Source organism: Tenebrio molitor, chromosome 3, assembly GCF_963966145.1.
Source record: "Tenebrio molitor chromosome 3, icTenMoli1.1, whole genome shotgun sequence".
NCBI classification, from domain to species: Eukaryota; Metazoa; Arthropoda; class Insecta; order Coleoptera; family Tenebrionidae; genus Tenebrio; species Tenebrio molitor.
This window is the reverse complement of record NC_091048.1, coordinates 14,991,271-15,009,126: the sequence shown is the minus strand read 5'-3', so window position 1 is coordinate 15,009,126 and position 17,856 is coordinate 14,991,271. Positions and strand designations below refer to the sequence as shown.

General features: G+C 34.0%; 2 long non-coding RNA genes across 2 annotated transcripts; one reads left to right on the top strand and one right to left on the bottom strand.

The window, feature by feature from the left end:
* The first annotated feature begins 14,757 nt into the window (after positions 1–14,757).
* Positions 14,758–16,264, top strand: LOC138126528 (uncharacterized). Its single transcript, XR_011157866.1, has 2 exons — positions 14,758–15,715; positions 15,791–16,264. It is a non-coding gene; the product is annotated as an uncharacterized lncRNA (long non-coding RNA).
* Positions 15,763–17,254, bottom strand: LOC138126527 (uncharacterized). The gene is made up of 2 exons (XR_011157865.1): positions 16,278–17,254; positions 15,763–16,222 (listed from the first exon to the last, which is right to left on the bottom strand). It is a non-coding gene; the product is annotated as an uncharacterized lncRNA (long non-coding RNA).
* Positions 17,255–17,856: the final 602 nt, after the last annotated feature.

The window sequence follows — 17,856 nt, the reverse complement described above, 5'->3', positions numbered from 1 at the left end:
CCCAAGGGAGTTACGAGTTGTTTTTCATAATGTGGATCTAAGACGAAAAGAAACAATATCGTATTACCTACTAAAAAATAAAGTAAACTAGAATATTTTCTCTGAGTTCTTTGAAATCCAATTTTTCGGACGAGTTGATGAGAAAAGTATTTTATCATCCGACTGTAATTGCGAAAGACTTAGGCGCAAAATATTTACAGTTATCAAATGAGTTTGAAAAGAGAAATGTGTACAACAATCAATTCGACAGAAGCTTATTTTTAAATAACAATGAGAAGAAATGGGGTGAATCACGTCCCATTTCAGCCAGAGTTGGAAGGCCATTATTGAGGAAACGTAAGTTTTTCAAGTAACGATCAGTTAGTCGAAAAGCAATGTTTATTTAATGGAGGAAGACAATACAAGGGCGTCACGATTTAACTCAATTTCCTCACCGCTAATCTGGCCGATGAAAATTCGGTCGGATTGAATAAGTCCGGGCAAAGCCTCAGCAGTGTTTTAGGGTAATTTTCCGGAGAGCTTCGACGGAATCGAGTAGCTGTTGCGCCCTTTAATCCCCTAGTTCAATATTTTATAGCGGATGCTGTGGATTCAACCATAAATTTTCGTTTAAACTAAATCCGGGGCGCACCACAAAAAGATAAATAACTAAGAGTACGGTGCAATTGCGAGTTAGATTAGAAGCCTAATAATAATAAAAAACGTTCATATGAAAGAAAGTTTGCAAGCTTTTGAAGTGTTTTAGGGACTCGTATATCACGGCTGACCGAGGAAATTCTGAATAAAAAAAATTCACAGCATATTCATCAACGACAAACAAGGGAAATTAATCCTTAATCGCATTAAATTTTAATCAACGGTGATTTAAGGGTGCAATTTTTCGACTAATCGGTAAGTTATATCTTGAACGACTTACTTCCACCTCATTGATTCATGACAGTTCAACTTTCCTTCGATTCTGTATGTGGTGGACGAAAGTTTAAAGCAAACTTTGAGATTTATGTCATCGGTGCGTCGGGAATTATAACACTTTTTTAGAACGAAATTCATTATAAATGTTTCTGTCAGATTCGTACTTTTGGTATGACATCTGTGACATCATCGGCTGCATCGAACACAAAAATCACAACGAGAAAATTGTTTTCAACGTTGGCTGCTGGTTGAATTATTTGATCCCACCCTCCGAAAACAAAACAACTCGACGAAATACCGGATGAACAAAAAATTAGTTTTGTTGTAGATGATGCCCGCATGCTTTCTCCACAATTTCCGACCAGATAATTTATCCTTTCCATTCCCGTGTTCCATCAACCGGTCATTCCCTGAATTGCTTCATATCTAGTATCTGGTATTATTAACAACTAATTCTACTGTCACCAGCAAATATCAATTTATTTTAATCAAACTTTGTTTTAAGAAACTCACTTTACTACTTTATGGCTTAACAATGAAGTAAGAATCGAATAAAAAAATAGTATATTAAAGAACGAGTTTTATAAGGGTTGATTTGGCGCACGTGTCCCAAGTGTAGAACACGAGCAGTAGGGGGGTTTTCTATGGGACGAGTGCGCCAATGCCCTTATAAAACGAGTTTTTTTATGTTATTTTTTCGATTTTGCACTCTTGTTTTAATTTATAAATAAAAAAATTAAATTGAGTGCTTTAATAGATAGCCATAAACGACTTCAAATTGAATACAATAATAGACTATTAGAGACGCAAATTCTAAAAATTGTATTATACATCTAGGGAGAGAAATGCATAATTTTTCTCGAGGAGTATACATGATTACCGGGTATTTTACGAGTGATAATGAGCCTGGGCTGAATTGAAAATGCAACCCACAACACATTTCCAAAATTAACGTAGCTATTTTAAATATTGTATTGTTTTAAAATGAAATTATGAAATATGAATCCATGATAGTTTTGCTTCCACTAATTTTATTTGTCACAACTGACATTTACGAAAAAGTTAAAATACTACGATTAAAATGTATTCGAACGATGAGAAAACAGACATGATTCTGATTTAAAACGAATGTAATCAAAATGCCTCTTATGCAGACAATAAATATTTTCCCAAAAACTCTTCGTTTTTTCATAATTTCATTTAACTAAGCGAATATGACATTTATGTAAAAATTTATGAAACTGCACGTTTTACGTTTTTAAATCAGAAAACAAATATCCACGTTAGCTTTGTAAATGTATTGTGGGTTGCATTTTCCATTCCGTCGGGTTCATTATCACTTGTGAAATACCCTATATACGACTTTATTCACGATCACGACCCAAGTAAGATTAAAAACAAAAAAGTAATTTTTTAAAACCTACTTTGTTGACAATGTAATTTGGATGTGCTAATTTTAAATAACTGTAATAGTCGGATAAATTTTAAAAAGTCCTGAAGTACCATGAAAATTTAGTTTAATACGGAACAGATTTTTTTTTCGAAAATTACCTTTAGGAAAGTTACAATTTCGTCGTATCTGGACCATTCGATCTTTTCGCCCTTTTATTTTTTTTTATATCATTGCTTCATTTTTAAAATAATTTTCTAGGCTCACAGGTCAGATTTCAAATTTGATTTTATTACTTCGTGGAAATCAAAAGTTCAACTGTTAAAGTTGTCTGTGGAAAATATAGGACACCCTTGCATAATTGTATGACTAAAAATGACTATTTAAAAGTGTAAAACAATAGAAAATGTGTTAAACTATTCAAGCACTCTTAACACTTAAGTAATCAGATCGATGCTTTCCTAAAGTATGTAGATATGTATACAAAGTCATTTAAAAATTAAATTTATGCAATGCACAATTTGGATATGAAAAGCAAAAAAATCTGTTGCATTTAATTAAATTCATTTTGAAATTAGATCCGCTATTGTTCAGTTGTCTAATTGGAACTCCAAAAAATCAACATACATAATTCGAAACTTCATGATTATTGTAAAATGTATTAATCAAAAAACGAAATAACTAAAAATTTTCCATTATATTACCGACAATCTCTATGTTGTAACAAACATTACGTCTTCTTTATGCCACATTAATCCATCTAGATGCCTATTTACTTTTCAATAAACGTGTACGTATTTAAGCAAACTTGGTTTTCAGAGAATAATATACTTTGACTGTAATTGCCAATAAAGTTTACAAACACGTTAAATCTTTTGTAAACTGTTAAGTTTTAATTAATGGCGGCTAGATCTAAAATTCTACTGAAGTGTTGATTAAAAAGAAGTAAGATAATTAGTACATATACGAGCATAACATAAAACGACTTCTAGTAAGAAAGACCACAAAAGATTTTTGTGACGTCTAGATTGCTTCAGAGAAATTTAATAAATATGATTACTTTAGGTGTTCTTGTCAATATCTCTTTTTAACCCTTTGAATTTATGCTATGCTATAATATAGGTTTACCATATTTACTAGTAAACTAATGTATTGGTGCAGATAATCGACAGCTGCTTGTGCTCAACCTTACATGAAATGTATCACTGATGTGAGCTTAGCTGGCAAATTCTGAACCCATATATCATGTAGTGTCTGATAACATGACTGTTATACATATATCAAATCTTCAATTATGAGTTAGAGGTTAAAGGTATTTACATACAGATGCTTCTGCGGATTGAGCTGTATCATATCAGTTCATGTCGTTCTCGTATTTGTAGATGGAAGCGAGTTTTCCCTAAGGGTGCTAATATTATTTACAAACTTTGCTAGCAACTTTATGAATTGCTTCAATTTATTTTGTAATATATGACGTTGGTTGAGAAAATCACTGAAAAATATACTTGGAATTACTTTAAATTGGCTTTAATTTCAAATTTCAATTACATTTAACATTGGCAAACTAAGAAACTAAATCTGAGAGCCAGTTAAGCTAAAATAACACAAATTATAAAGAAAAACACATTAATATCATGGTTCACACGCCAAATAAAATTTAGTATTTAAATAGAATAATATAATGACAATTTAAAATCAGCAAAGTTCCACACATAATAGTATATTTCAAACCAAGGTAAGAAAGTGGTTTCTTGCAGACCGCAGGCAAAGATTATAAACCGAGTCGTAGACGAGGTTTGTAAGTGCCTAAGGTCTGCAAGGACACTTTCTTAACAAGGTTTGAATACAATTTTTTTCCCTACCGGCACAACTTTGTTGAAAAAAGTCAAAAAAGATGGTTATATTCGTGATTAAAACGAAAATTTTGAGAATTGAATAGTAGGCTGTGTTATTTGTTTAATTAACTTGTCATCGCATTTGAAGATTTGAGGTTTGTTCGAAAATTTGATATAAACAGGGTAAAGTAATCTACCTACCTAGCTTATCTGTTTATTTTCCAGATTATATGATTGACCTACCAACTTACTTCATTGAATTGGCTTTCATTTATCAATAACTTATTTCACTTTTGACACTTTTGACATTTGTATTTTGGTACAGTTTTACCATAAACATTTCATGATTAACTTTCTTACCTTAGCGAGAAAGTTGAATTTTCTCACCTCAAATGAGGTATCCACAGCCTACATTTCTAACCGGTAGGGAGAAAAATCTATTTTCGATCTATTCATTCGTGAGGTAGAATGTAAATTCGTTTCCACATAATTAGGTTTAAATGAGTAAATTAAAATTAAAAGTAAAACTATGTAATAAAATAAATAAATAAATCTTTATTTACTACAATATGAAATGTAATACTACGCAAGAGTGCAGTAAAGTGCAAGATAAACTGACAATATATTCTTTTGCCTTTGTCGTGATTTTAGATTTATTTAAGTTGTAATAGCAAGAAAGAAATATAAATTATGAGACTTTTAATAATAATTTATTTGTTCAGAAAAGTGTTTAACTGTGTCAACCCCAAAGGCTATTTATTATATTAAGGCCCGGTTTATTCACCTTCAAGTAAATTTATCTGGCCAGTAGTTGCTATAATTTAGAATCTGCTATTGGTAGATCCATGGTAATTACAGTTCAATTAAAGTTACTTGAAGGTTAATAAACCGAGCCTAAATATGGAAGTGAATTATGTGCAAAAGTGAGGCTAATGACATAATAGTACAGGGTTATTATAAATGATTGTAGTCGAAGCAGGCCATGCCCATGTTATTACATTTTTGCCGCTTTCATGTGAACTGTCAATTTTTGTCGCTGTCTGTCATTTTTTAGGTGAAAAGTGCTGTCCGTTTTTTTAATTAACGATTGAATCCAAAAATTTTAAGTTGTTTTGCAACCAATCCAAAAAATATTGAGTTGTTTTGCACCCAATTTAATTCCTGTGGGTGAACACACCGTTAAATGTGTACACACCGTACTCACTTATTCACATCATTTTGATGTTTTCTATGTGGAGCGGCAACCATAAATTTTACATTCAGTTTTTACGCCTACTTCGACTACAAACATTTATAATAACCCTGTAATTTATTTAATGAGTTTGTGTGTAAATTGGGTTTTTTTGAGTGGGCCACTTTAAAACGCGAGTGAAACGTTTTAAAGGCCCACGAGTGCCAAAAAGGCCCAAATTACACAAGAACGAGTTGAATACAACGTTTTATTGTTCGACGAGCCCCTTAAAGGCTGCAAATCGCATAAAATCTTTAAAATTGACGTTTCGTTTTGACAAGTTCACACAGGAGAAAATTCTCAAATTCTCACAGTGTCGAACAAAAAAGGAATTTGTTTTAAATTGCCGCCACAAATAAAAACTTAAAGTATTCATTGCCGTGGCTAAGAACTTTATCACAAGTGCCAATCTAGCTGAACTTTGACAATCCAGGTGGATTACGTAAATTCGCATAACTGGGTCAGCCACATACCTAATTATTACACCACATCAGTGTTGAGTGTGCTGTGTCCGATTTTTATTCTGTGTTAAATGAGGTGTTTCGCTGGCATGTGCCTCCGAGGGGTAGATGTTCTGGAAGTTATCCGGTATGGTTCAACAGGAACTACTTGATTACTCTGTTGAAAAAGAAGAAATGGAGGCGTTATAAGACAACTAGATCTGTCTACGATTTTGAAACTTTTAAATCCTTAAGGCGGTGCTTTAAGGCGGATGTTGCCGCGGTGTTCAGAGAATATGTCAGGCGAGTTAACAATGACATCAAAACAGATCCAAAGAAATTTTTGTCATTCCTAAATTCCAAAAATAACTACAGCTCTATTCCTGCTTCCATGGTTTATGACAATGCTACTATAATGGATCCCCAAATCATAGTTGATAGTTTTGCTGATCATTTCTCAAAATCTTTTACTTTGCGAAGGTCTTTGAATATGTCCTGTATAATTCCTCACTCCATTATGTCTCTCACAAGCTATCTCCCAATCAGCATGGCTTCACAAAGTGTCGGTCTACCGAGACGATCAGTCAGTATTTATCTGATGCATTAGATAACCATTTCCAAGTTGATGTAGTTTACACGGATTTCTCGAAGGCCTTCGACAGGATTGATCATGGTCTTTTGTTGATCAAATTGGAGTCATTTGGTTTTTCGGATAGTCTTGTGGAGCTAATAAGGTCTTACTTAAGCGATCGATTTATGTACGTGGGAGTGAATGGGTATGCGTCTAAGTCCTTTAAGCAGGAGTCCGGTGTTCCGCAGGGTTCGGTTTTGGGTCCGCGGTTTTTTATTCATAAACGATCTGGAGGATGATCTGGACGTACCACACCTCTTGTTTGCTGATGACATGAAGATTTACCTTACGATAGACTCGATTGATGATGCTCTTCGACTTCAGGGCTGTATTGAGGAGATCTCTAGAAGGTGTAAGTTAAATAACCTTAAGCGTAGCATAGTCACATTCACAAGGAAGACCAAGCCTCTCCTATTTGACCATAAAATCAACGGCTCCATTCTTACAAGACGTGAGCAATTAGAGATCTGGGTGTCATCTTCAACTCCAAACTATACTTCGGCGAACACATTCGGACCATTGCGGGGACTGCCTTCAGGGCACTGGGTTTTGTTTTGCGTGCTGGCAAATACACTAATATTTTTCATTTTACAACTTGTAACTTGAAATTACTAGAGATGAGATTGTGCAACATAATTTTACTACTTACAAGTTACAAGAGTACAAGACTAATATTATTATTACTAATAAAATGATTTTTGCAACGCGGCCCAGGAAGTGCATTATTATAACAGAACCGAGAAAGAGTTCGAAAATTCGTACCTTCCAAATCGTTGCACATAAATTAAAACAATTGAGCTGTTTGATTCCTGAATGTTTGCTGCATCTGTTGAGTGTTTACTCAACAAGCTGCTCAGTCGCATATGCTTACTGCGATTTTTTAAACATAACAAACTACAAATGTCAAAAACACTTTTTTTTCAAAATGGCACCCCATATTTATTATTACACTGGTCGAAAGCTTTTTTTACAAACTTTCCAACGGAGTAGGGTTTATACCGGGACTTTTTTTCAACTCTGAACATAATCCATACTTATTCCTTATGTTCAAGTTTAAAAAACACAGATCAATGCATTGTGAGTTGCTATGCAACCAGCTATACCGAACACCAGAGATTTTGAAAAAAAATTTAAAAATGGTGCGATTGATGGAATTGGTCTATCATGTGTTGCATTGGAAATGTCACGCACATTTGTAATGCTCTGATTAGCATAGAATAACTGCATTATGTGTATTTCTTCTTCAAACAACTTGACCATTTTGTTAATCTGTCAGGTACTTATTTTCGTTACCGTGGTTACGTGATTACATACATGCATTGACCTGTGTTTTTTAAAACTGAACATCGGGAATAAGTATGGGCTATGTTCAATGTTAAAAAAATGTCCCGGTATAGTGGAATGTGAAAATATAGGGTACTATCCTAAAATCACTAAATTGAGAGCAATTTTTCCGCTAAAGACAAGCTTGCCAAAAAAGCAATATGTATTAGATTTCCTTGGAACTGAGTAAAACCTCCTCTGTTGTCTTCCCTAAAAAAAGATCCAATATATCTGACATCTCTGACGTGAAACAATAGAATTAATGATTTTTCTTTGTTGCAGTCCCGAAAGGTCGAACATTAAATATTAATTACCAACAGAAATGTAAGTAAGTTTTTTCACTAGTCTTTTAGCTTCTTTATTGATTCTCATTAATACAACACCAAAATTGACACGGTCGAACGATGAAGCGCAAACTTAATCTAGAGAAAAAAAAATCAGAAATCTAATTTCAAGGCCGACAATACATGCATAACAGCGAAATATCTAATTCCAAGAATATCACTTTTGTGTAACTGAAACTTCTCACAGACGGTCGAACACAGCTAATACGAGCCTCTTTAGTTATCAAATTCGTCAAATTCGTCGACTTCGCTTTTAATTAGCTATTTTCAATTTTCCAATCATTATTTATACTCATACATTAAAATTTCATTTAAAAAGTCCATTCAAAAATCAAAAAACCACCAACGTCGCATTTTCCTCGATAATTACTATCGACAACGCTCTCTAGTGTAAAATTTGGTGAGACTTGTAATTTTGAGGTTAAATGTTTATTAAGTGTGTTAATTGTTTTTCTGGGCATGTTTAAGTAAAAATAATAAGAATCAATCAATAAATGAAACGTGCTGCTAATAAAACAATATGAACGAAATTCAAAGCAATTGAATTTTATTTTGAATCAAATAAATGTCATAATTTATAGTTACCAACATAGTACGAAAAAATATCTACCTAGGGTTTTTAAAATTTTACCAACCTAAAGCAACAGGTGGTGGTTTTATGATTTTTGAATGGACTTTATAAAGGCTGTTTTTTTAAATTTGGCGTGGAAGTAGGCTTTAGAGAGTCGATTGAGATCGCACCACTTGTGCAAAAGCGTAAGATTTTAACAGCTGATCCGTGATCCGTTACCTGTATAGTGCGTTCACAACCGACAGTTCAACGCCTACTTCGACGCCAAATTTCAAAAAACACCCGTTATACAGTGAGCGGCAAAAGTATGGAATAAATTCATTAAAAATTAAACTAAATCTTTTTCAAAAAATTCTTTGAACACGTCAATTTAAGTTTATAAAAATACATATTTTAATACAAAATAAAATTCCAAGCAGTCATTTGTTTTCGAGTTATGACGTCATCGATAGTTTTTTTTTAAAAGAAACCCCCTATTTTTTTTCTTGACTCTGATAGCCCTTTTAATTGTCTAAACACCAGTATAAACATTTTGTTACCTTACATAAGGAAATTTTTGAGAAAAAAAAAATAAAATTGAAAAAAATAAATTTTATAACGAACAAAAACAAGTCAAAAACTGTGTTAGTAAGTACTTAAAATTATGGAATTAAATGTTCGAATTGCCATCCCCCAGCTTGTTGACAAAAATCAAGTTTATGAAGAAATTCCCCCTGTTTTAGTTTCATCCCAGCACCCAATCAAAATTAAAATTTCTATACGTTGTGTTTCTGTTAAATGAGTCATTTTCGAAAACGTTTTGTAAAACAAATAACACATACGAATGAAATTGACAGTAACATTTGACTGTTTGATTTACCTACTTGATTTTTTGACTTGTTTTTGTTCGTTATAAAATTTATTTTTTCCAACTTTATTTTTTTTTCTCAAAAATTTCCTTATGTAAGATAACAAAATTTTTACACTGTCATTTAGACAATTAAAAGGGCTATCAGAATCAAGAAAAAAAATAGGGGGTTTCCATTTAAAAAAACTATCGATGACGTCATAACTCGAAAACAAATGACTGCTTGGAATTTTCTTTGGTACTATAGTACAATTTTTACCCTTTTGCGATGACATCATTATCTAATAACTTTACGTATGTTTGAGCTACGATCAGAAACAAATTTGAATTGATCATAAATAACTATAAATGTGTCAAATTTGTTGACAATTGCTTCGAAAGGTTATGTTTGTAATCAATGTAATAAGTGAAAGAAATTAAAAATTGTCAAATTTACAGGAGTATAAATTAACCTCAAAGTGACCATCAATAAATAAACGTGACTTTTTTTTTGTTTTTTGTCTGTTTCTGTCGTTTGAATAAAGAGAAAGCGAGGAAGGAAATCGTGACGTCACCTCAAAAGGGTAAAAATTGGACTATAGAACATGTATTTTTATAAACTAAAATTGACCTGTCCAAAGATTTTTTTGAAAAAAAAAAATGTTTAATTTTTAAGGAATTTATTCCATACTTTTGCCGCTCACTGTATATACTTCTCAAGTTTGTTTTTATTTGTTTATCAAACGTGTCAAAAATGTCTAAATGACAATTATATCAGCAAAGAAAATAACTTGAGTTATTTAATAAAACTCAGAACCGAATGTCTAAAGCAGTTCTGATCATCGTTATGATACTAATTGATCATTCACTTGGAAAAGAGTGTCGCCGTTAAAAGTTATAGCGGAACTTGAGGGTCCCGGTGTTGTAAACACTCAAATTCTACAAAATTCGATTTCCAGTTCAATTCCCCAGCTGTGGGCTATAACCGACTTAACCCTTCTTAACACGGATCAATCATCTCTTGCATCCTGACACGTTTACATTTTCCTATCTAGAATTCAATTTTGGCCACGACAGTTTGATCACTCACAACTTTAACCACAAATATCAATTGAAGAGGCATATGTGTAGTACATCAGCAAATGTTAATTAAAACAGTATCAATTGCGATTTTTTCAAGCTAAATCCACGTTATTTTCGAATTTTCCCGCCAACGCATCAGTTCCGATTGTAGATAATGCAATAATCTAGACCACTCGAGTTTGAAAGCATTTTTGGTATGTTACTTTCATCATTATCACGTTATCGTAATTCAACGAGGAATCAATTAAACGGTACAAAACGCACGACATGCATCATTCTGATCCGGGATCACGACTAATTGCCATAATTTACAAAAATGCGATAAAGCTGCAAGATAATTATTCTTGCTGAACGAAAGCACATAACCGACAAAAATTATTTACCCAAATTATTGATTTACATAAAAAGGAAAAAATGGAAATGGAAAGTAGATTTGGTGAATGGAATCGTTGAGGCCGAATGTAATGACGATGTTATCTGCATGTGAAAATATGGAAAGAGGGTTGGAACGTCAAATTGTAAAATTCATATTTATTTTCTGCGAAAATATAAAAATTCTTTCTTGTATCTGTTTCTGTATCCAAAACTAATTGGAACAATTCGACACCTCTGAAATCCAAATTGAGCGTACTGGTACTGATGTACGAGTATTTTTCACCACAAATTCGATCATGTTGATACAACTTGGATGCAATTGTAGAGCAGACATTTCAAACAGACAAAATTCGACATTAAAAATATTATACAAATTGGTATACCACGACTAATTATATTATCAATACAAGCTCAATTCCAGCAGGCATATTAGACTGTGATATATTTAACTCTTTTCAAAATGGTCTCCTTTGATTTTGACAGAAAGTTTCAAGAATATTTTGTCTTATTTAGTCTCTAAAGATTTTTGTAGTAAATCAAGAGTTTTATAGGAATTAGTGAAATTCTTATGAAACTATAGTTCATTTGAGTTCAGGTCTGGTGAGTATAAAGGCCAATTTCCGGGGATAATAAAGTCGCGAAAATGAGTCCGAAAACATCACAGATGGCCGCATTTCTCGAACTCCGGGAATGAAGTGCTAAAGTGCAGATGCTTTCTTCCAGCTAAGTTAAAGCACTCGGATTGAATGTGATGGAATTTCGTCTTCTGCATCACATAGTTACTTTATAAGACGGATCCTCTGTTACCCTAATCACGCGACTCCTTCAGTCCAGGGACCTTTATCCAATGTTAAGGGTGCAACTTTGCAACTAGATAAGCAATTACCTGGTCGCAGCCTTATACGTATCCCCTCATGTGGTCCTGTTAGAAATCTCTCAGACCCCTTTTTTGTAAGGTGATCAACTCTGCCATTTCCTTAAATACCCTGGTATCCTGTAATTCATTGTAGGCTCATTCTATTGTGTTCAGTCAGTTTCACCAGCGCATCAAGGTATTCTTGAACAACTCTGAATTGAGTCGTTGTATTTTCCAAAACTTTTAGTGCATTTTGACTGTCGATCAAGATGTGGATTCTCCTATTCCTCTAGTTCTTCCTCGGCACGACTCATGCACAACCGACTGCTATTATTTGAACTTGAAATATTGAAGGCTTATACAGTGTGGAAACTACTTATGGAATAAATTCAGTAATTTCAAAACTAATGACATTTGGCGAAAACGCTGAAACAGGTCAATTTTTATTTCTCATAGTGCTTATTTTAAGTTGCTTCACTTGTTCATGACGTTATCCATTTTTGAGCTATTACGTCATCACCAATTTTTTTAAATGACAACCCCCACTTTTTTGTCCTCTTTTTGATAGACCTTCTTACTACCTAAACGATGAATCAAAAAAATTGGTACCTACCTTACATGACAATTTTTTTGAGAAAATGACAAATTTTACTTCAAAAATTTAATTTAATTTTTAATGTAAAAAATTTAAATGACCTCAAACAAAAACAAACAAACATCTAAGGTTAACAATAAAATGTAACGCAAATGTTGAAATTGCCCCCCGCCAACTATTTAGCACTCACACAGGAGTGAAAACATTGTACACCGCTCTCAATAATGTTAGGGCTAATTTGTTCCATTTCAGCGCGAATTCTGTGTCGTAAATCTTCTAAATTGTTTAGTCTATTGAAAAATCCTCGATTTTAAATAACCACATAAAAAAAAATTAAATACATTAAAAATTAAATTAAAGTTTTGAAGTAAAATTTGTCATTTTCTCAAAAAAATTGTTATGTAAGTTACCAAATTTTTTAATTCATAGTTTAAGTAGTACGCAGGCCTATCAGAAAGAGAAGAAAAAAGTGGGGGTTGTCATTTAAAAAAATTGGTGATGACATCATAGCTCAAAAATGGATGACGTCATGAGCAAGTGAAGCAACTTAAAATAAGTATTACGAGAAATAAAAATTGTAATTATGTTATTAATATACAGAGTGTCCCAGAACTGGCTCCCCAGAGAAAAAAGGGAGCCTTAGGGCGAATATATTAACGCGTATTTTGAAGAAAAAAAGTCCTATCTCAAATGATAACCGAGAAAAGACATTCTGAAGTTGACCAATCAGAGTTGAGCACCATTAAGGTGGAATAATCGCAATTTTGCGTTGCCTAGGTTTCCTTTTTATCCGTAAACCTCGATAATTCTGTCCATTAGATTTGGTCCACTACATTTATTGGAATGATTGTTTACGACAGTTTGACATTTGTTATACAATTTCGCTGCGATATTTAGTTCAAGTGTATCATTTAACGTGTATTCTTCCTCCGATTCTTACTTTTGCACGATGTGGGAACAATGCACGTGAAGCAGTAAGGTTGTACCGTGAACAATTTCCGCAAAGACAAAATCATCCGGATCATAAAACAATCCTGAAATTAATCGCTCGGAGTCGAGAAACGGGTCAGATGCAGCCAGTTTGAAGAGAAGTTGGGGGTGCTCCAAGAAATGTAAGGACTGTCGAACACGAGGAAACCGTATTGAATGTCTTTGAGGAAAACGGCATGGGCACCCGGAGTATTCGAACAGTTTCTCATGAAATGGGTTTATCCACGAGTTCGGTGCAGAGAGTTCTAGCTGATAACAGGAGGTATCCGTACCACTATACACGAGTACAACATCTTCTGCCAGAGGATTATCCAATTAGGCGAGAATTTTGTCTATGGTTAATAAACCAAAGCGATGCTGACCCACACTTCTTGTCACGGATACTGTTTTCTGATGAGTTGCTATTTTGCCGGGAAGGTTGTTCCAGTTATCACAACCTTCATATCTGGGCGGAGGAAAATCCAAGAGAATTATTTCCCAGAGGTTTTCAACATAGGTTTTCTGTTAATTTGTGGACTGGGCTATTTGGCGATCGTTTGGCAAGTATACGTAAGTGTGGTGGATCCTTCCATTTGTTAAAATTCCGAATCTCCCGCTCTAGATTGGACCGTTTGAATTCCCCGCAAGATTAACGGGGGCAAGATATGCTCAGTTCATTGGCACGGAGCTACCTGATTTACTTAAAATTGTACCTCTTGCTTATTTTAGCAGAAACGTTCGTTGAGAGTTCGAATTCAGGAGGCTTTTGTTTCAGTTACTGAAGAAATGATAACTAACGCTACTACAAGAAGTTTGTTACGTAGAGCACAATTGTGCATACAAATAAATGGTGGTAATTTCTGCTCTAACATTATTACCTGTTTCAATAAATGGTTCTTTTTAGAATCGCCATTTTTATTGTTTTATTTCGAAGTTATTATCTTTTACAATTGTCAAGTCTTGATGTTGATGACAGATAAACGTCAACGAATTTTTATATCGGAAAACGTCAAAATTCCAGTTGTCCAAACATTTTATTGATTTGTGCGATATCAGAGATTTTTTGTTGTTGTTTAGTAACCGATCGGATCTTTTAGTAATACCTGAGGACGAGCTTCCGGGATTGGTGAAATTAAAAACTTTATAACTCGGTAATTTGAGCTAGCAGAAAATTTATTTTAGTCAATTTAGAGTCTCTTTTGTTGTCGGCACATGCCTGTTTTCTCTGGGGAGCCAGTTCTGGGACACCCTGTAGATTTCTCTCATCAAAATTGACCTGTTTCAGCGTTTTCGACAAATGTCATTAGTTTCGAAATTATTGAATTTATTCCATAAGTAATTTCCACTCTGTATAATTTATATACATATATAAAATTATGAAACTAACCTCTTAAAGGTTAGAAAGTGAACGATTACTCGTGTACACATCAACCGGTCAGTAATGATGAAAAAAGGAGTCAGTAATGAGTCGTAAGTGGTCAGTAATGAATCCCATAACTGACCTGTGGTGGCGCTACTGTCGCACCAATCGCGAAAATCTCTGTACATTTTTCTGGTATCATAATTCGCTTTTCTCAGGTAAGAGATTGAATGTTAATTTGTGTGCCGATTCCCGCAATTCTGGGGAGGGTACACTCTATTTCACTATGGCACATTTTGTTTGTTAAAAAATGTGAGCAAATGTCAATTTGGTTTGACTTTTGTGAACTAAAATTTAATACAGTCTCAATCGTGCGCGCCTACTAAGTTTTAATAATTTGCCGAAATAAACGATAATATCGAGTGTTCAAATGAAATCCTGGGCTGGGAAGGCGTTGGAAACCGTCAATTGTTGTGCTTTTTTAAAGTGTAGATTGACAGTTATAATTCAGTAATTAGAGCATGTTGACAGCTAACCTAAAATATATAAACAAAAAAATATTTCTGTTTTTGTTCGTTCTTTGCAATGTTGTTCACAAAAAATAGAGTAACAAACGATTCCAATTCTCGAAGCAAATGTCTAAGGACATCCTTTGCTGAAAACAAACATGTTCAATTATGTTCCGATTAAACAGATCTGATGTTCCAGTTAGGGCATTTTCAAGCACAGTGTCTGGGATTTTATTAAAGTTGTTCATCTCAATGCATATGATGGTACCCATGAAACGAAACTTTGAAATGCCAAAACTGTACCTACACCTGCACAGCGTTTCCTTTCCAGTGGTTCACCATGTAAATTGTCGCGTTTTAAAATTGGATAGTAACCCACGATGTCAGAAATTATAAACATCAAATACGCGTCTGGAGATTATTTCAGCAAGATTTTACGAATTTTGGGAAGTGGAGAACTTTTTGGTAAATTAATTACCTGGAAAAATGTTTAGATCTAAATAAAGCACAACTTGACATAAATATGAGTTTTTATTGCAGACGTTCACAATAAATGCTGAAAATGTGCACCCTCTTGTTGTAAGCATAGCGTAGCCCGCCTTCTAACTCCATTTCTGATGACATGCTCAAGAACCACTGGATCTTCATTTATTTGATCAATTTTCATCCGTATTCTGTTTTGAAGTTCTGCCAGATCATTTATGGGGGTGTTATAAATGGAATTTTTCAGAAATGGCCACAAAAAAAAATCGCAGGGTGTGAGATCACATGATCTGGGAGGCCAGTTATTGAGTGTGTTTCGACTAATAAGCCTGTCAGCGTAGAAATTGGATAAGAAGTTTATTGTAGCGCCAGTTGTATGCGCTGTTGCGCCATCTTGTTGAAAATACCCATAAATTAGTTCATCATCATGAAGTTCATTTAAAAACGGTGTTAAAATTTCAGCACGATATCTTTCTCCATTGATATTGCCTGCAAATATGTTTGAGATAATAAACATGAGTAACAAATGATTACAGTAATTTACCTTGGAAAAAATATGGGCCAATAATCCTACGTTGGCTAATAGCAGCCCAAACTCCAATTTTTTGGGGGTAATGTGGAGCTTCAGTAAAAAAATGTGGATTTTGTGAACTCCACATTCTCATGTTTTGTGAGTTTACGTAGCCTGACAAATGAAAATATGCTTCATCTGTAAAGAATGTTTTTCTAAAACATCATCAGCTATTGTGTTTAAAAACCATTGACAATAGTTTAGTCTTTGGGGCAAGTCATTTACATGTAATTCTTGGACAGCGGTGAGCCGATATGGAAATAAATGCAGATCTTCTTTTAAAATTTTTTGACAAGTTCCAACAGAAAGATCAACTTGTTGTGACAAATGCCGAATTGAAGTTGTAGGTGAATCTTCCATTATTTGTTGAACATTCCCAATTACTTCCTGAGTACGTTTCTTTACTTGGCCACTTCCTTCTTTTCGTCCAATAGTACCACTTTCTCGAAAATTATTTAAACAAAGATGGAGAGTTTGTCGAAATTGCTCATACACAATTGCAACAATCGGAAATCGTTCCTGGAACTCCTCAAAACATGCACTGACAGAATATTCCCAGTTGCCATCAACTTTTGTTCCGTTTCGAAAATAGGCTTCCACCATGAAAACTTTATGTTCTCGTAACAAAACCATTGTAAACACACCTTGGCTGGGTTTTAAAAAAACCGAAAATCAAACTATTGAAATTCTCGAAAGCACTGGGAGACCACAAAAGACGAAGTTCGAAAAACCACAAACGTATGTCAATGACATAAACAAATGTCATTCATGTCAAACGGCGGGAAATTCAGACTACACTGTTACAAACGATTTGATTTTTCCAACGCCTACTCAGCCCAGGATTTCATTTGAAGACACGATACATATTACGGAGGTTGGTTTTTATTTATTTTTTATAATTATAATGCTGTTTGTTTTATTAAATGATTGATTGTGAATAGTACATTATTTAATAGTTTAATAAGACGCTTTATTATCACATGAGTGTGACGAGCGTAGCGAGAAGTGCTTTAATGGAAAGAATGTGATAATACGTCTTATTAAACGAGTGTATAATATACTATTTTATCTTACAGGTGGAGTTTTTGAGCTACCTTAGACCATTGTGTTCGGTGACAGTCAAATTTTAATCACAAGTGAGATAAAGTACTCACTAGTGACTAAGTTTGACAGCTGTCATTTTACTTGAATGAAAGAAACTTCATTTCTTGGATTTTTTGCAATAGTTGCACCTCTCAGATAAAACGTCGTATATCACACGTGATCGAAATGCCATTATGAAACTCGTGAGAAATCGGTCAAAATTCTCACTCTTGTGAGAGTCTTAGGACAGAATAGTCCCGGACAAGTCGACTAGTACAACTTTGCCTAATACCCCGCACACATATAAACACGATTCAGCTGGTTCGCTTTAAATAACAGGCGAACCAGGTGAATCGTGTTTATGTGAGAGCGAGGGATTACGTAAAGTTGTACTGGTCGACTGTCCTGTACTATTTTGTCCTAACACTGATAATGATGCATTTCTCTCACTTCTAATGTAATATACTAT